Source organism: Triticum dicoccoides, chromosome 1B (assembly GCF_002162155.2).
Source record: "Triticum dicoccoides isolate Atlit2015 ecotype Zavitan chromosome 1B, WEW_v2.0, whole genome shotgun sequence".
Lineage (NCBI taxonomy): Eukaryota > Viridiplantae > Streptophyta > Magnoliopsida > Poales > Poaceae > Triticum > Triticum dicoccoides.
In genome coordinates, this window is record NC_041381.1 from 639187951 (window position 1) to 639208375 (window position 20425).

Sequence of the window (20425 nt, forward strand, 5' to 3'; positions counted from 1 at the left end):
CATCCTGAATTCACTAAAGTCTCTCTCTTTATCAGGAGAGCCCTGGCCGGACTATGGTCAGGAAGGTTGGGATGCGGACCTTTGTCAGAAGTTCACCCCACCCACCACCCACTTTGTCGCCACTGTCGAAAGTTTAAACGACGTACTTAATTTCGACTCCGAAGACATCGACGGTATGGGCGACGATGTAGGAGATAACCATGAACCAGCACCTATAGGGTACTGGACAGCCACCCCATCTCACGATGTGTACATGGTGGATACACCTAAAGGAAGTGACGACGAGGAACAACGGGACGCTACGAAGGATAAATCCCTCAAAAAGCAATCAAGACGGCGACGAAAGCGCCACACAAAGTCCCACCTCGACAAAGACGGCGGCCATACAGACCCATCCATAGAGCAGGTCGAACCGGTGGATGACGAACATGCCATTGAACAACTGTCCGAACAGGACAACTTGGATAAACAACCCGTCCTCGGCGAAGATAACAGTGCAGACGATCTCACACCAAGACAAGTTGTTGGAGCAGAAGAACCTCCACAAAAGGCTCGTCGCCACTGTGTGTAGCCTGAAAAAGCAGAAGCGAAAGCTCAAAACAGCGGAAGATGCACTCAGAATCAGATGGAGCAAAGTACTCAACACCGCAGACAAATACGGTGACAGTCGCCAAACAAAGAGCTACCCGAAGCGCAAATTACTGCCTGAGTTCAATGAGGAGGCCTTAGAGCCCCCACAACCAAAGAACAAAGAGGCCGCCCGGTCGGATAGACGACCACATGACAAGCATAGAGCGGCAAGCAGCGCCGCACACAAACCGGCACACGATCCGCATAAGGATTCGCATCAAAAGGATGGCCCAGTTAGGTCCATCTATGGGCCAAGAAAGCAAGCTCTTCCAAGCAATGCAACACGCCAAATATTCGGACATCACGGCACACCCAAATATAGGGGAGCCGCACACCCCCTATGTTTCACCGATGAGGTGCTGGATCACGAATTCCCAGCAGGATTTAAAATCGTAAACTTAGAGGCATACGACGAAACAACAGACCCAGGAGTCTGGATAGAGGATTACATCCTCCACATACACATGGCTAGAGGAGATGATCTCCACGCCATAAAATACTTACCCCTCAAGCTCAAAGGGCCAGCACGGCACTGACTTAAAAGCCTCCCTGAAAATACCATTGGAAGTTGGGAAGAGCTCGAGGATGCTTTTCGGGCAAATTTTCAAGGGACTTATGTCCGCCCTCCGGATGCAGACGACTTAAGTCACATAACTCAACAACCCGGAGAGTCAGCTCGCAAATTATGGAACATGTTCCTCACCAAAAAGAACCAAATAGACGACTGTCCGGACGCCGAAGCCTTAGCAGCTTTCAAACACAACGTCCGAGACGAATGGCTCGCCAGACACCTTGGCCAGGAAAAGCCAAGAACAATGGCAGCACTAACAAGCCTCATGACCCGCTTTTGCGCGGGCGAGGATAGTTGGCTGGCAAGATGTAGTACCAGCGACCTAAGTAAATCTGAAGTCAGAGATGGAAATGAGAAACCACGATGCAGCAAGGACCAGCGCCGGACAAGGGGAAACAGTCCAATTAGCACGGCAGTCAACGCCGGATTCAAAAGCTCTCGGCAGAGTCGTAAAAAACTGCCCCTCAAGGGTAACAGCCACGAGCTATCCAACTTAAACAAAATCTTGGACAAAATATGCCAAATCCACAGTACCCCCGGGAAGCCTGCAAATTACACCCACAGATATTGTTGGGTCTTCAAGCAGTCCGGCAAACTCAATGCCGGACACAAGGGGCTCGACACACCAAGCGAAGACGATGACGAACCCCGCAAGCAGAGCACCGAAAAACAAAAGAATTTCCCACAAGAAGTCAAAACAGTAAACTCACTTCAAGTGACAAAAGGAAAAATCAGAACAGTGCCCATAGAAATACGCGTCGCACGGCCTATCCCAGCAGAGTCCCGACATTGGTTGTCAAAACCAATCACCTTTGATCATCAGGATTACTCCGGACATATCCGGAACGCAGGATGGACTGCCCTGATATTAGATCCTATAATCGACAGACTCCAATTCGCAGAAGTCCTAATGGACGGCGGTAGTGATCTAAACCTGCTATATCAGGACACAATCTTCAAAATGGGGATAGACCAAACCAAAATTCGCCACAGCAACACCTCCTTCAAGGGGGTAATGCCATGCCTATATGCCCATTGCACGGGCTCCCTACTTCTAGAAGATGTGTTCGGCTCATCCGACAACTTCCGTTGTGAAAAGTTAACCTTCCATATCGCCCCATTCAAAAGTAATTATCAAGCACTATTGTGACGTGAAGCTTTCGCCCGCTTTAACGCAATACCGCATTATGCATCTCTTACACTTAAAATGCCCGGTCCACGCGGCATCATCTCATTAAAGGGAAATATCAAGTGTTACTCGAGCACGGAAGAACGTGAGACTGCCTGGACAGTCACACACTAATCCGGCTCCGCTAAACCAAGGACCTGAACAGGTCATTCGGACCCCGGACACGGCTAGACGAGTCCGGCGTAATCATATGAAGGCCTACTAGCCGCACACCCCCGTACAAGGGGCTGCATGCATGTACAACAAAAGACAATAAAGCTCAATTTTATTCGCTTTTCGAATCATACTCCTTTTATTTAATATAGAGTACATTTCTCGCACGATCTTTCTTCAACTAAGTTCTTCTCCTTTACAGATGAACACCGTGCTACACCCGTCCAGGATAAGGCACAACGGAGACACAGGCGCAGACGTGCAGTAGGGACCCATTGTAAGGATTCTTTTCAGATTAAGACCCTGCGTAAACCTTTTTTACTGTCTCTTGTTGATACACATCCCCCGATTTCTTGCTATAACCGAGGAGGAGGCTGGCGTTTTGGCATTGGTCGCGTCAGAATTTTTGCGCATACCTGGACACTAGGGGCTTAGGGCATTGTTTTGCCCGTTTTCATAAAGTCCGAATACCTTAGGGAGTGTTCGGCGTCTCGAGTTAGTCCTTATATGCATCAGCTCCGAATCATGTCTTTGGTCAAATGTTGGGTTTGCCCGGCTCCTTTTTTTTTGCCGCCTTACGTTCCGCTCTATCGGCTAACGCGGCACCTGGAGAACTACTGCGATTGTGCCCGGGTTCGGCTTGGTGAGCACCTCAGTAGAGAAAACCGAAAACTAACTGTCATGATATAGCGTGAGACTGGTCAACCACTTGATGACCCACCGGAATGTTTAGAATTCCTCCGCATTAACGAAGGACCGTTTCCCAGTCAGGCACATACGCGCCCCAAATTCGGGAGAGCACGGTGCCCCCAGGGGCTATATAGTAGCCCCACCATCGAATTCCTATAGCTAAGTGAAAGTGATAAAGCATTATAGTCCGGTTCCTAGTTTGCTACGCTATCACCTCGTTCACAGGACCAAGACGTTGGATTAAGTGTGAAAAAGCGCTTTTTTGCAAACACCCCCGCACTATGTGCATGGGGGCTGAAGCCAAGGACTACCATCTTTCAGGTTGTATACACATATACATTAACGGCCGCACAGGAGGTATCTTAATACTTGAACGCACAAGTATAAAAAGCACTTATATTATATTGTTCCACAAATCATACATGTCATTTGAACATAATATCCTTCGAGCACTGCGTCTCTATCAAATGAGCGCCCTACAGGACTTCCTCAAAATAGTGCTCGGTAGGTACTCGGCTTCTGTCCGAATCATGGGATGCAACGTCGGTGGCCTTGATCTCCGCCCAGTATGTCTTGACATGGGCGAGAGCCATCCGCGCACCCTCTATGCATGCTGACCGCTTCATTGCACTAATATGCGGCACCGCACCAACGAACTGTTGCACCAAGCCAAAATAACTCTTCGGCTCGGGCCTCTCCAGCCACAAATGAGTCACGACAGACTTCATGGCAAGTCCGGACAACCTATTCAGCTCAGCCCATTCGGCCAAACGATCGGTCAATGGAAGCGGACGCTCTGGACTATGGAACTGCGGCCAAAAAAGCTCTTCCATTCCGTGATCCTTTTGTCCTCGGAAGTGGTCAACCGCGTCTGCGGCACTCGCCGCCAGGTCCAGATAAGCATCCTCTGCACCCCACAGCTGGCCCAACTGAGCATACATGGCATCCGTGAATTTCCTCCACAGTAGAAAAGGCTTTCCAGCCGCAATATCTTCGGCCTGACGTAGCTCCTCTTTCATAGCTCTCATCGTAGAGCGAGCATCCTTGGCCTCAGTAGCGGCCTTTTTCAGGTCCTCTTGTTCCGCTCAACCTTCTTTTTCAAGAAGCTCGCAACGGTCGGTAGAATTCTTCAACTTTACGGCCATCTCGGCCATTTCTTTCTTGCTTTGGCAATGAGCAGCCTGTTCGGCTCTCAGCTTTTCGGCCGCTTTTAAGGCAGCCGCATCACTTTTTCGGGCTTGCTCCTTGACTTGGGCGACTTCCGCCCGAAGGTCCTCCATGGCAGCGGCACCATCTGCGTCAAGCACACATGTTGTAAGGCTCAGACATTAAGCTACCTTACCGGGGTGTCCGTGGAGAAACTGCATACCTTGTGACTCGTCCAGCTTATTGATAAGCGCGATGTCAGAATCCGCCACGTCAAGTTGCCGCTTTAGTTCGGCAAATTCATCAGTCCGGCTCGCCACCGGACGCTTCTCCACCTACATAGGAAGAGTGCATATTATACCTGGGATTATGATCCTCGGCGCGCTGTCATTTTTGACAACGCACCGAATCTCAGGGGCTACGATCTATACAGGGCGCATTCTATATGCAAAACTATCAGAAGGTACGTCATTTTGCGTACCTCAAAACCCATCAGTAAACTTATGACGGCATCATGCAATCCACTTTCAGCGGATGAAATCCTTTCAATCACCATACCCATTATCACACGGTGATCTACTGAGATAGATGCTCGCCCGAGCAGATCTTTCAGCTCCTCCGACCGTACACCAGTCGGTGCCGGACTCGTCTGATGGCCTTTTTCGAAGGACGGATGCAGAGGGCTTTGAGGGGACATATGACTGCCTTCGGGCCCTGCCAGATTCGGAGAAACCCTTCGCGATGACACCTCAGGGTCGTCCGCCTCGCATGACGGTACGGCAGGCGGAGGCGTTTCACTCTCCATCATCTCCGGATCAAGATCCCCTGAAGATGAGCTCTGCTGAGAAGGGCTGAGATCCGAACTACAAGGAAAAATTCGGTTATCTTCGGAAATAAAACAGGGATGTCTCTCATTTTAAGAAAACGCCCCTCTTTACTTACGGCTTGCTGGAGGGCTGATCTCCTTGGGGAAATAGCGCGGCCGGGGCATCTCCCGGTGCAGGACCCTCTGCCGAGGATTTCTTCCCCCGCTTCGAGGCCTTGGTCTCCGGATCTTCATAGGCGGTCCTCTTCTCCCCTTGGAGGGAGGGATTCTCGACCCCTCCCTTCTTGATAAACTCCTTCGCGGAGGCAGTAGCTCCCTTGGTCCCCCTTCGCCTTCTTCAAAAGGCGCAGCCTCTAGCATCCTGGTCAACATAGGATCCGGCGTGGTCTCAGGGAGGGGGGCCGGACACCGGATCAGTTTTGCTTTAGCTATCCACTCCTGTGCAAAGGACAACTCTTTTAAAAGTCAAGTTTATGATAGATATACGGATAGCATGTCCGGGTACAGGACTACTTACTTGAGTATCCGGGCGATTGCAGCTTAGACCTGCGTTCTCGGTCAATTCCGGACACATTGCTCGTGATCCGAAGAATAGTGGGTACATCTCCAAGGGAGTTACTCCCATAAAACATTGGAGAGCTTGTGGTCCCTCCGGATTGAACTCCCACAGGCGGAGGGGGTGACATTTGCAGGGCAGGGTGCGATGAATCAGCATGACTTGTGCTACTACGACCAGATTGATCTCTCTCTAGGAGGTCTCGAATACAGCCCTGCAACAAGGGCACATCCTTGGACGGCCCCCAGTCGAGCCCTTCATTGACCCATGACGCCAGCCGCGATGGAGGACCCGAGCGAAAGGCAGGTGGCGCCACCCATTTGGTGCCCCTGGGAGCGGTGATGTAAAACCACTCTTGCTGCCACGGACTGAGCTCCTCTTGGAAAGAGCCCTCGGGCCATGGAGCGTCAACATTCTTGCTTATAACAGCCCCTCTGCACTCTGCCTGCTGCCCCCTGATCATCTTCAGTTCCACTTTGAAGGTTTTGAGCCACAACCCGAAGTGAGGGGTAATGCGGAGGAAGGCTTCACATACGACAATGAACGATGAGATGTGGAGGATGGACTCCGGATCCAAGTCATGAAATTCTAGCCCATAATAAAACATGAGCCCCCTCACGAAGGGGTCCATCGGGAAGCCTAACCCCCGAAGGAAGTGAGACATGAACACCACGGTCTCACTAGGCTTGGGAGTGGGAATAACCTGCCCTTGGGCAGGCAGCCTGTGCGAAATTTCGCCGGTTAGATACCGCGCGTCTCTCAGCTTTAGCACGTCTTCTTCCGTGATGGAAGAAGGCATCCACCGGCCTTGCAGGTCGGAGCCGGACATCCTCGGAGGTCCGAAGCGCCTGAATCTAGAGCTTTGGGTGTTGGAACTCGAGGCAAGGGGCAGATTCGATTGAGATTGAAAGAAAGGAGCAGGCCTTGGTCTCGTTATAAAGAGGTTGAATACCAAGGGCCCTCCCCGTGACCGTTCGGGACTCACCTTCGTTAGAGGAGGCGTGCCAACGGGCACGATTGGGTTACCCACACCCGCATTAATGAGAATCCCGGAATAAGGGGACACGATCTCTGCTTTGACAAGACGTGCCAAGGAAACTGCCTCGCTAAACACGCTGAGGTGGGACAGTAAAAACGATTCCAATAAAGGCTTGGCCATGGTGTGACATCATGCCACAGAATACGTCAGCATATTGAATTTGTGTAAAGATTATTCTCTCTACGGTGGTATGTGGAACTTATTTTGCAGAGCCGGACACTATCCTTGTGTTCAAAATCTTCTATGAAGTATTCGGAGGAGGAACCCGCCTTGCAATGCCGAAGACAATATGCGTGCCGGACTCGTCGTCATTGAAGCCTGGTTCAGGGGCTACTAAGGGAGTCCTGGATTAGGGGGTGTCCGGATAGCCAAACTATCACCGTTGGCCGGACTCCTGGACTATGAAGATACAAGATTGAAGACTTCGTCCCGTGTCCGGATGGGACTTTCCTTGGCGTGGAAGGCAAGCTTGGCAATACGGATATGTAGATCTCCTACCATTGTAACCGACTCTGTGTAACCCTAACCCTCTCCGATGTCTATATAAACCGGAGGGTTTTAGTCCATAGGACGAACAACAATCATACCATAGGCTAGCTTCTAGGGTTTAGCCTCTTTGATCTCGTGGTAGATCTACTCTTGTACTACCCATATCATCAATATCAATCAAGCAGGAGTAGGGTTTTACCTCCATCGAGAGGGACCGAACCTGGGTAAAAACATCGTGTCCCTTGTCTCCTGTGACCATCTGCCTAGACGCACAGTTCGGGACCCCCTACCCGAGATCCGCCGGTTTTGACACCGACACTCACCGAGATGTGATTGTCTATGTTTCCCTTCGTAACGTTTCGGTCAAGCCGGAATGAGCGAACGATCCCACCGAGTCTGCAATGCAAACTCTCTGTTTCCTTTTCGTAACGCTTTGGTCCAATCAAGACGAGCGAATCGGTCCCACCGAGTTTGCCTGACCAACTCTCTAGTTAGCTTATTACCAAAGTCGGTCCAACCGAGTTTGCATAATCGGTCCAACCGAGATTACGTTATGCCCTAACCCAATGACATCGGTCCCACCGAGATGACATGTCGGTCCCACCGAAATCATCTAACGGTCACATATGAACTGAATCGGTCCGACCGAGATTTCTGATCCTGTCCAACCGAGTTTGGTGTAATGTGTGTAACGGTTAGTTTTTGTGTGGAGGCTATATATATACCCCTCCACCCTCTCCTCATTCGTGGGGAAAGCCATCAGAACGTGCCTACACTTCCGGCATTCATTTTCTGAGAGAGAGAGAGAGAGAGCCACCTACTTGTGTGTTGAGACCAAGATATTCCATTCCTACCATATGAATCTTGATCTCTAGACTTCCCCAAGTTTCTTTCCACTCAAATCAGCTTTCCACCAAATCCAATCCTGTGAGAGTGAGTAGAGTGTTGGGGAGACTATCATTTGAAGCACAAGAGCAAGGAGTTCATCATCAACACACCATCTATTACATTTTGGAGAGTGGTGTCTCCTAGATTGGTTAGGTGTCACTTGGGATCCTCCAACAAGATTGTGGAGTTGAACCAAGGAGTTTGTAAGGGCAAGGAGATCGCCTACTTCGTGAAGATCTACCCAAGTCAGGCAAGTCCTTCATGGGCGATGGCCATGGTGGGATAGACAAGGTTGCTTCTTCGTGGACCCTTAGTGGGTGGAGCCCTACGTGGACTCGCGCAGCCGTTACCCTTCGTGGGTTGAAGTCTCCATCAACGTGGATGTACCATAGCACCACCTATCGGAACCAGGACAAAAACATCCATGTCCCAATTGCGTTTGCACTCTACAAACTCTTCCCTTTACATTCTTGCAAGTTGCATGCTTTACTTTCCGCTTCTTATATACTCATTGCATGCTTGCTTGAATTGTGTTAAGATTGCTTGACTTGTGCTAAGTTGTTAAAATCTGCCAAGAACTAAAATTGCCAAAAGGTTAAGTTTTTAATTGGTCAAGTGATACGTCTCCAACATATCTATAATTTTTGATTGCTCCATGCTACTTTTATCTACTGTTTTAGGCAATATTGGGCTTTATTATCCACTTTTATATTATTTTTGAGACTAACCTATTAACCGGAGGCCCAGCCCAGATTTGTTATTTTATGCCTATTTCAGTGTTTCGAGGAAAAGGAATATCAGACGGAGTCAAAACGGAACGAAATCAACTGGAGAAGTTATTTTTGGAAGGAAACCCACCTGATGGACTTGGACCCCATGTTAGAAGATACGGGAGGTGATCACGAGGGTGGGGGGCGCGCCCTCCCCCCTGGGCGCGCCCCCCTGCCTCGTGGGGCCCCCGTAGCTCCACCGATGTTCTCCCTGCACCCATATAAACCTACGTACCCTAAAACTTCCAGAATAGAAAATAGATCAGGAGTTCCGCCGCCGCAAGCCTCTCTAGCCACCAAAAACCAATCGGGACCCTGTTCCAGCACCCTGCCGGAGGGGGATCCCATCACCGGAGGCCATCTTCATCATCCCGGTGCTATCCAAGACGAGGAGGGAGTAGTTCACCCTCGGGGCTGAGGGTATGTACCAGTAGCTATGTGTTTGATCTCTCTCTCTCTCTCTCTCTCTCTCTCTCTCTCTCTCTCTCTCTCTCTCTCATGTTCTCTCTCGTGTTCCACTATGGCACGATCTTGATGTATCCCAAGCTTTGCTATTGTAGTTGGATCTTATGATGTTTCTCCCCCTCTACTCTCTTGTGATGAATTGAGTTTCCCCTTTTGAAGTTATCTTATCGGATTGAGTCTTTTATGAACACTTGATGTATGTCTTGCGTGGGATAACTGTGGTGACAATGGGTTATTCTATTGATCCACTTGATGTATGTTTTGGTGATCAACTTGCGGATTTCGTGACACTTGGAAACCTATGCATAGGGGTTGGCACACGTTCTTGACTCTCCGGTAGTAGCTTTGGGGCACTCTTTGAAGTACTTTTATGTTGGTTGGATGAATCTGAGATTGTGTGATGCATATCATATAATCATGCCCACGGATACTTGAGGTGACAATGGAGTATCTAGGTGACATTAGGGTTTTGGTTGATTTGTATCTTAAGGTGTTATTCTAGTACGAACTCTTTTATAGATCGATCCGAACGAATAACTTTGTGGTGGTTTCATACCCGACCATAATCTCTATGTTTGTTGTCTACTATTAGTGTCTTTGGAGTGACTCTTTGTTGCATGTTGAGGGCTTGTCATATGTTCTATCTATGTTATTATTGTTGAGAGAACTTACACTAGTGAAAGTATGAACCCTAGGCCTTGTTTCCTATCATTGCAATACCGTTTACGCTCACTTTTACCGCTCGATACCTTGCTGTTTTTATTATTTCAGATTACAAAAACCCATATCTACAATCTATTTTGCACTTGTATCTTCATCTCTTCCCCGAACTAGTGCACCTATGCAATTTACCATTGTATTGGGTGTGTTGGGGACACAAGAGACTTTTTGTTATTTGGTTGCAGGGTTGTTTGAGAGAGACCATCTTCATCCTACGCCTCCTACGGATTGATAAACCTTAGGTCATCCACCTGAGGGAAATTTGCTACTGTCCTACAAACCTGTGCACTTGCCGGCCCAACAACGTCTACAAGAAGAAGGTTGTGTAGTAGACATCAAGCTCTTTTATCGCGCCGTTGCCGGGGAGGCTAGGTAAGTGAAGGTATATCTTTAGATCTTTCAATTTAATCTTTTTGTTTCTTGTTTTTGCACTAGTTTATTTTATAAAAGAAAACTAAAAAAATGGAGTTGAGTTTGTCTCATACGCTTCACCTTTTTAATATCTTTCGTGAGTATGATGGAAAGGAAAATTGTGCTCAAGTGCTAGAAGAAGAAATCTATAGAATGTTTTTATATGATGAGCATGATTGCAATGTTGTTAGTATGAATTCCTTGAATATCCATGATGCTAATGATATGCAAAGCCACAAGCTTGGGGAAGCTATGTTTGATGAAGATGATATTTTTTGTCCCCCAAGCTTTGATGAGCAAATTTACTATGATGAAAGCATGCCTCCTATGTATGATGATTATTGTGATGATATGTATGCTATAAAGAAGAAGTTTGCTTATGTGGAGAATAGAAAATTTTCTATGCTTGTAGATCATGAAAAGAATGCTTTAGGTGCTGGTTATATTGTTGAATTCATTCATGATGCTACTGAAAATTATTATGAGGGAGGAACATATGCTTGTAGGAATTGCAATAATGTCAAGTTTCCTCTCTATGTGCTTAAATTCTTGAAGCTATGCTTGTTTTACCTTCCAATGCAAGTTGATTCTTGTTCCTAGAAGTTGTTTTCTCACAAAATCCCTATGAATAATAAGTGGGTTAGGCTTAAATGTGCTAGTCATATGCTTCATGATGCTCCCGTTATGTTTCAATTCTTATCTTTTTTGTGAGCATCATTGTCATCATCATGCCTAGCTAAAAGGCATTAAAGAAAAGCTCTTGTTGGGAGACAACCCAATATTTATCCTTACTGTTTTTGTGTGTCCACATGATTATGCTACTGTAGTAATCATGTTTTATAGCTTTTGTTTCAATAAAGTGCCAACTAGAACCTTTGGGAAGACTTGGGTGAAGTTTATGTGATCTTGCTGTGAAAAACAGAAACTATAGTGCTCACGAGATTAGCTGCCATTTTTTACTGGAGAGTGATTTTAGGTTGATTCTTTTTGCAGATGATTAATAGACAAATTTCTCAGGTCCAGCAATTTATTGCATAATTTTTGGGTTCAAGAAGTATACATTTTATACAGATTACTACAGACTGTTCTGTTTTTGACAGATTCTGTTTTCTATGTGTTGTTTGCTTATTTTGATGAATCTATGGCTAGTATTAAGTGGTATGCACCATATAGAAGTTAGAATACAGTAGATATTACACCAATATGAATTTAGAATGAGTTCACTACAGTACCTAAGTGGTGGTTTTATTTTCTTATACTAACGGAGCTTACGAATTTTGTTTTGAGTTTTGTGTGGTTGAAGTTTTCAAGTTTTGGGTAAGGATTCGATGGACTATGGAATAAGGAGTGGCAAGAGCCTAAGCTTGGGGATGCCCAAGGCACCCCAAGGTAATATTCAAGGACAACCAAGAGCCTAAGCTTGGGGATGCCCCGGAAGGCATCCCCTCTTTTGTCTTTGTTCATCAGTAACTTTACTTGGAGCTATATTTTTATTCACCACATGATATGTGTTTTGCTTGGAGCGTCATTTTATTTTGTTAGTTTTTGGTTGCTGTTAGTTAGAATAGTGTTTTTATTCTTTAGTTTCAATAAAAAAGTCAAGGATAGCCTTTGCCATGCTTATTTTGCTAGTTTGCATGTTGCTGTTTAAAAACAGAAAGTTTACCGCTGTTGCAAAAATTCCCTAGAAAAGTCAGAGAGTGGTATAACGTTGAATCTTTTTGTATATTGAGCTCTGATAAATTTATTACAGTGGGAATTTTAGTTCATAATTGTTAGAGTCAGGGAAGTATTTATACTCTTGCATTCTTTACATACTGTACTGTTTTGACAGATTGCTGTTATGGTTGCATTGTTTGCATATGTTGGCTTGTTTAATGATTCTATTTGAGGATAGGAGTATTAAATATGAAGAGGCATTTAGTATGCAATGTTGAATAATAATTTTAGTGATTTGTTACAGTATAAAATGATAAGGTTTTGCATTGGTTTATACTAACCTATCTCACGAGTTCTTGTTGAGTTTGTTGTGAATGAAGCTTTTGATAAAAAGAGAAACCATGATATGAGAGGAATTAAGGAGACACAAAAGTTCAAGCTTGGGGATGCCCAAGGCACGCAAAGATAATATTTCAATAAGTCTCAAGCATCTAAGCTTGGGGATGCCCCGGTAGGCATCCCACCTTTCTTCTTCAACAACTATCGGTTAGTATTGGTTGAGCCTAAGTTTTTGCTTCTTCACATGAGTTGTGCTATCCTTGCATTGTAGTTTCCTTTAGCTTTGCTTGATTTTCGAATGAAGTATCAAGATCTGAAATCCTTTAATGAGAGAGAGCCTTACACAAATTAGAATTTGCTAGAATACTCTATGTGCTTCACTTATATCTTTTGAGCGTGATAATTTTTTCTCTAGTGCTTCACTTATATCTTTTAGAGCATGGTGGTAGTTTTATTTTGAAGAAATAAATGAACTCTCATGCTTCACTTATATTATTTTGAGAGTCTTTAATAGCATGGTAATTTGCTTAATGTTAATATACTTGGTATTCAAGATATGTGAAATTTTCTTTTGAGTGAATTGAATACTAAGATAAGTTTGATGCTTGATAATTGTTTTGAGATATGGAGGTGATAATATCAAAGTCGTGCTAGTTGGGTGATTATGAATTTGAAAAATACTTGTGTTCAAGTTTGCAAATCCCGTAGCATGCACGTATGATTAAAGTTGTGTAACAAATTTGATACATGAAGTGTACCTGGCTTGTGCATCCTTATGAGTGGTGGTCAGGGACGAGCGATGGTCTTTTCCTACCAATCTATCCCCCTAGGAGCATGCGCGTAGTACTTGAATTTTTGATGACTTCTAAATTTTTGCAATAAGTATATGAGTTCTTTTGACTAATGTTGAGTCCATGGATTATACGCACTCTCACCTTTCCGCCATTGCTAGCCTCTTCGGTACCGTGCATTGCCCTTTCTCACCTTGAGAGTTGTTGCAAACTTCGCCGGTGCATCCAAACCACGTGATACGATACGCTCTATCACACATAAACCTCCTTATATCTTCCTCAAAACAGCCACCATACCTACCTATTATGGCATTTCCATAGCCATTCCGAGATATATTGCCATGCAACTTCCACCATCATCATCATGACATGCATTACTTTTGTCATATTGCCATTGCATGATCTTGTAGTTGACATCGTATTTGTGGCAAAGCCACCAAGAATTATTTTTATACATGTCACTCTTGATTCATTGCACCATCCCGGTACACCGGCGGAGGCATTCATATAGAGGCATATCTTGTTCTAAGTTTCGAGTTGTAATCCTTGTGTTGTAATTTATAGAAGTGTGATGATCATCATTATTAGAGCATTGCCCAAAAAAAGAGAAAGGCCAAAAAAAGGCCCAAAAAAGGGCAATGCTACTATCTCTTTTTCCACGCTTGTGCTTCAAAGTAGCACCTCGTTCTTCATGTAGTGAGTCTCATATATTGTGCTTCAAAGTAGCACCATGCTTTTCATGTAGTGAGTCTCATGTGTTATCACTTTCATATACTAGTGGGAATTTTTCATTATAGGACTTGGCTTGTATATTCCTACAATGGGCTTCCTCAAAATGCCCTAGGTCTTCATGAGCAAGCAAGTTGGATGCACACCCACTAGTTTTCTTTTGTTGAGCATTCATAGCTCTAGTGCATCCGTTGCATGGCAATCACTACTCCTCATGTTGATATCAATTGATGGGCATCACCATAGCCCGTTGATTAGCCTCGTCAACGTGAGACTTTCTCCCCTTTTGTCTTCTCCACACAATCCCCATCATCATATTCTATTCCACCCATAGTGCTATATCCATGGCTCACGCTCATGTATTGCGTGAAGGTTGAAAAAGTTTGAGATTATTTAAGTATGAAACAATTGCTTTGCTTGTCATCGAGGGTATAGAAGTTGGGAACATCTTTGTGTGACAAAAATGAAGCATAGCCTAACTATATGATTTTGTAGGGATGAACTTTCTTTTGCCATGTTATTTTGAGAAGACATGATTGCCTTGATTAGTATGCTTGAAGTATTATTATTTTTGTGTTAATATGAACTTTTGTCTTGAATCTTTCAGATCTGAATATTCGTATCACAATTAAGAAGATTTACATTGAAATTATGCCAAAGTATCACTCCGCATCAAAAATTCTTTTTTATTATTTATCTACTCGAGGACGAGCAGGAATTAAGCTTGGGGATGCTTGATACGTCTCCAACGTATCTATAATTTTTTATTGCTCCATGCTACTTTTATCTACTGTTTTAGGCATTATTGGGCTTTATTATCCACTTTTATATTATTTTTGGGACTAACCTATTAACCGGAGGCCCAGCCCAGATTTGCTGTTTTATGCCTATTTCAGTGTTTCAAGGAAAAGGAATATCAGACGGAGTCAAAACGGAACGAAATCAACTGGAGAAGTTATTTTTGGAAGGAAACCCACCTGATGGACTTGGACCCCACGTCAGAAGATACAGGAGGTGATCACGAGGGTGGTGGCGCGCCCTCCCCCCCTGGGCGCGCCCCCCTGCCTCGTGGGGCCCCCATAGCTCCACCAACATTCTCCCTACACCCATATATACCTATGTACCCTAAAACTTCCAGAACAGAAAATAGATCGGGAGTTCGCCGCCGCAAGCCTCTCTAGCCACCAAAAACCAATCGGGACCCTACTCCGACACCCTGCTGGAGGGGGATCCCATCACCGGAGGCCATCTTAATCATCCCGTTGCTATCCAAGACGAGGAGGGAGTAGTTCACCCTCGGGGCTGAGGGTATGTACCAGTAGCTATGTGTTTGATCTCTCTCTCTCTCTCTCTCTCTCTCTCTCTCTCGTGTTCCTCTATGGCACGATCTTGATGTATCCGAGCTTTGCTATTGTAGTTGGATCTTATGATGTTTCTCCCCCTCTACTCTCTTGTGATGAATTGAGTTTCCCCTTTTGAAGTTATCGTATCGGATTGAGTCTTTTATGAACACTTGATGTATGTCTTGCATGGGATAACCGTGGTGACAATGGGTTATTCTGTTGATCCACTTGATGTATGTTTTGGTGATCAACTTGCGGGTTTCGTGACACTTGGGAACCTATGCATAGGGGTTGGCACACGTTCTTGACTCTCCGGTAGTAGCTTTGGGGCACTCTTTGAAGTACTTTTATGTTGGTTGGATGAATCTGAGATTGTGTGATGCATATCGTATAATCATGCCCACGGATACTTGAGGTGACAATGGAGTATTGTCGCGACAGGTTTTCCGGGTATTAATTCCCAGAAAATGGCCCTTGTGCTCATCAGCCCCAGGATTACTGTTAGCTGATGAGGCACCAACTTGATACAGAAATTCCAAGCAAAACACAAAATATGAAGTACAAGACCATTCTGGTCTGTGAGTACAACAAATGGTTTCTAGAGGTTGATGGCGGAAGCGGGTTGTGAATCCTCAGTGTCTATGGGACTCCATTTCCCACGGGAACAGCTGACCAGGTTAACTCCTATCTTCCCGAGGCTGCTATCACCATTGCGTGGGTTCCGGGGCTGTCATCAAGGTCGCTCCTGTCCGTGCAAGAAATCTGGCCAAGACAATAGCCAGGGACAAGCCAGTGAGTAATTTGAATGTACTCGCAAACATTATGAACATGGGTATAATATAACAACGATGTTCCAAAATATTTATGCTCATGACGTCAGTCACAAAAGGTAAATAAATCTCTGATGCATGTAAGCAGGTTAATTATGAAAATGCAATAACATATTAATAATAAAAGGCACCGATCGGGTGTCTGAAGCGACGCCTCGAAAGGTCAGTAAATAAAGAGAAATACCTTAGTCGGGCGTCTGAGCGACACAACATAAAGGGCTTATAAAAGAAATGCCACAGTCGGGCGTCTCAGCGACACCACATAAAGGGCTTATAAGAGAAATAACAAGCATGCCACAGTCGGGCGTCTCAGCGACACCACATAAAGGGCTCATAAAAGAAATGCCACAGTTGGGCGTCTCACCGACACCACATAAAGGGCTTATTAAAAGAAATAACAAGCATGCCACAGTCGGGCGTCTGAGCGACACCACATAAAGGGCTTATAAATAATCACAGTGAATACCCAGGAGGTAAAACCATCCCAGGGATATTCGGTATTTCAATTAATATAAAGGTGTTAGTCCATATTAAAAATAATAATCCTCATAAGTCTCAAGTCACGATCCATGTTCTGGTTTAACAATTTTTCTCCTCCGAAGACCGACACTAAAACCAACACTTGACCCATCCCAGACTGTAATCCTTAACCATGGACACGGCTATTCGAATAGGTTTAATCTCTGCAGAGGGTGTACTCTTTACCCACGAGTAACGGATTCCTTTAGTCCATCGGGACTAATTCCGTCTACGGTCTTTTTGTTGAAAACACACCTAACTTGCACACACCAGCTTAACTCACACGTGTCTGGAATCACCCACGACACCTGTCAAGCAAACTCTAAGTGGGGAGGCTACAAGCTCGCGTAGCATGGGATCAAATTTATATTGCGTGCTCTAAGGGGTGGCCTCCCCTCTCGGTCTCAACCGGAAACACCCATGCCCCCGGACCAGGTGGCCTGCCTACCAGCTACAACCGGTATCTTCCACCATGGCCTCTCTGTACGGTGTGTGCTAGAAAGAGGTTGACAACTTACTGAACCGTACACTACTTGTTGTAGAGACGAGTGGTAGTATGAAACAAGTATGGGGGTTACTGGAACAAGACTCGATCTAGGGTCGACTCAGGAGGTTTAAGTATTCCCTGTATGATTAGCATAACGAATATATCTCATCCAACAGACAGAGTCACCACTCATCATACCCCTCATGCCATGCCGGACACACTCGTCTCGACGAGGAACTAGGGACAAGCTCGGGTCTACCCAAGACAGAGACTTTCCCGTTTTCCTTATGGTAGGCACGAAAGGCATACGAGGATGATCACTATCACAAGCATGTCCATTTCCAACAACAAGGAAATTCCAATAAGCATTCATGCAAATGATCATATCACCACATAAAATAACGAGTCCTATGTAATGAGGTGGTGTCATGATTGTGTCAAACAATGCATGCAAAGTATTATGCCAGGGTTCAGGATGCTTGCCTTCAATGTGTGGAAAGGCAGGGTGCACTCCAAAACATTTGAAAGCTTTCTCCTCTCTCCAAAATCCTATTTAAAATATTTTTGAATCAATATAAAGTTTCAAAACAGTACCAAAAAGTTGTCTGAATTTTTTTGAAATAAATCTTAAAATAAACTAGACAATATTTGAGAGAGGTAGGAAAAAGAATCAACTCATTTGGAGTTGTAATTAAAAAGTTATAGCCAGTCAAAGTCCTGGTCAAAATCTGTTTTTTTAATAAAACAGAAAAAGAAAAGAAAACGTTTCAAAAATGTACATGTCGAAGACGCATTCTGGAAATGCGCTTCCAGTTACTCCTGCGTGGACCGGCGCGCGTCGTCCCCCTCTGACTGAACAGAGGCGGAGCTCCGGCGAAGATTGCCGGCAAACGGAGGCGTCCCTTGGTGATCTGGGAACATGGGTGTGCTCAGGAGGTCGAGACAAACCCGTGGGTACCCGCCATGGTCGCCGACGTGGACGGAGTCGCTGGCGACGAGCTTCGCGGCGGAGAAGGCATTCGGGTGGATTTGGGGTCCTGGGCCATGGTGGCTCTCGGTCGGGGCTGAGGCGATGGCTGGCTCCGCACGATCACGTGGAGTTGGGTGGTGGCGCTAGATTGCCGGGAGGTGCCTTGGTTGCGACATAATCGGCCGGGACTTGGAAGCGACCGAACCGGCCAGACTCAGGGAAGATGGCCTTCCCCTCCTCGACTGCTGGCCATGGTAGCTCTAGGGGGGGTCATTTGAGGTTGCTTGAGGACTCGATTGAGCTCCGGGGCCCTTATATAGGCGGTGGCGGTCGGTCCCGAGGCGGCTGGTGATAAGGACGGCGACGAACCACCATTCTGTGCGGCAGGGCGACGTGGAGGCGACGAGAGCTAGCCTACGAGCAAGGGGATAAGCTTGCACGGCTCCCGGGGGCAGGTGGCGAGCCGGGGTGGTTCGGGCGGCGCCGACCGTGGCAGAGGCGCACTGCGGACGCCGGCGTGCCGCCAAGAGTGCCCTGACGGCGGCGGTGTAGGGTGCCAGGGCCGCTTGGAGGTTTCTGGTGAGAAGGGGAGTGCGTGGCGCGGCTTTGCAGTGTGGGGCCAAACCAGGGGCGCGACGCGGCGGCTCGGGTGCGCGGCTGCAGTTGGCGCGCTCTGGGCGCGCCCAGTGCACGCCCACCATCTGCTCGACGAAATGCCATGGCCTGCTAGGTGGCTTGGTTGGAGCTGGGGATTAGCAGGTCTAGTCTAGGGGTAGCTGGGATGCTAGTGGACATGCCTGTTGGGTCAAAGGATCAGGTCCACAATGCAAACCAAAACTCCTGCCAAATCTGCCCATGCACTCCAGGTGTTTGAAAAAATGCCACAGGCACTTAGGCTTTTCTTGGAGTGGCCAAACTTTCCAGATCCTAGTCTCTTTAGATGCATAGAGGGTGGTGAGGTTAGTTAGTGAAAAGCACAAACTTGTTAGTGCAAGATTTGCAGAACTTCAATTCTGGACAGAAGGGAAATGGCATCATCTCATGGACCAAAAGTATTCCAATGGTTGCATGCTCCTGGACTTAGGGGTTTTGTAGGGTGGTCTACAAGCAGGGGAAAGAATCAAGGGCCAAAGAGCAAGCAAGAATATGGATGCTGTACAAACCATCATGTTGGACCAGAATGAAGATGAGGATGGTTCACTCAAATTTTTCAAAGGACCTCACTGGGTTTTTGCAAAAAGTTGACTAATATACTCCTGTTGACATCCCAAAATTTTGGTAGGAGTATTAAAAAATTATTTAAATAGGTTGTAGTGCAAAATTGCCCACTGGACCAGAGAAGAAAATTGGGTGTAGAGCTCAAAATATATCATGAATAAAAGATACTTTTGCATAAAAGTTACTTTAAAACATCACTTGACACCTCCAAATTTTGGTTGGAATTTTAAGTGAATTTATCAAATGGTTGCAGTTCAAATATGGCCATATAACCTTGGAAAACCATTTTTCAAGAAAATAAAGATCAAGCAAATTAATTATGTAATTAGTTCTACTAATAAAAGAAAAGTTTTTCTTGAGAGGTTAAACAAACCCAATAACATATTTGAAAGGTTTTCTTTTTGGGGAAAACTCCATAATAACAAGAGAGAGAAAAAATGGTCCAAAAAACAAAAGGTCAAAATTTTGGGGTGTCACAACACTACCCCCCTTAATAAAAATCTCGTCCTCGAGATTTGCTAAGAGCGGTTTTGAAAAACAAATACCCCACGGTTATGTGTCTTTGCAAGCATGGTATGTGTTCGAGCGGAGGTGAGTCTGCTGCCGTGGTGTTGTGTGAAATAAAGTAATCCACGGTGTGAGAAGATATTCGATGCAGCAACTCAGGGAAAAGAGATCTTACTCCATGATTTTTCACGAGAGAACAATAATATATTAGAGTCAAACCGCAACAGAACTACTCACATTAATAGAAACTAAATAATTTACTCGCCGCACAAACTCGGGGTACCACGCATAAGTTAGAACACATAAGTAAAAGTTGCAAGAATAAACATAGCAGCGACGTCTATAATGCAAATGGTAACTGGACGGGGTCCCGAGAAAATATCTCTGGAACTGGAACGCACCCCTCTTCTATCGGGGAAAGTGGATTGATCAGACAATGAATGTGTCTCTCTTGGTCTGGCCTTAGTGGTCTGCCGATGGCGATCTGAGG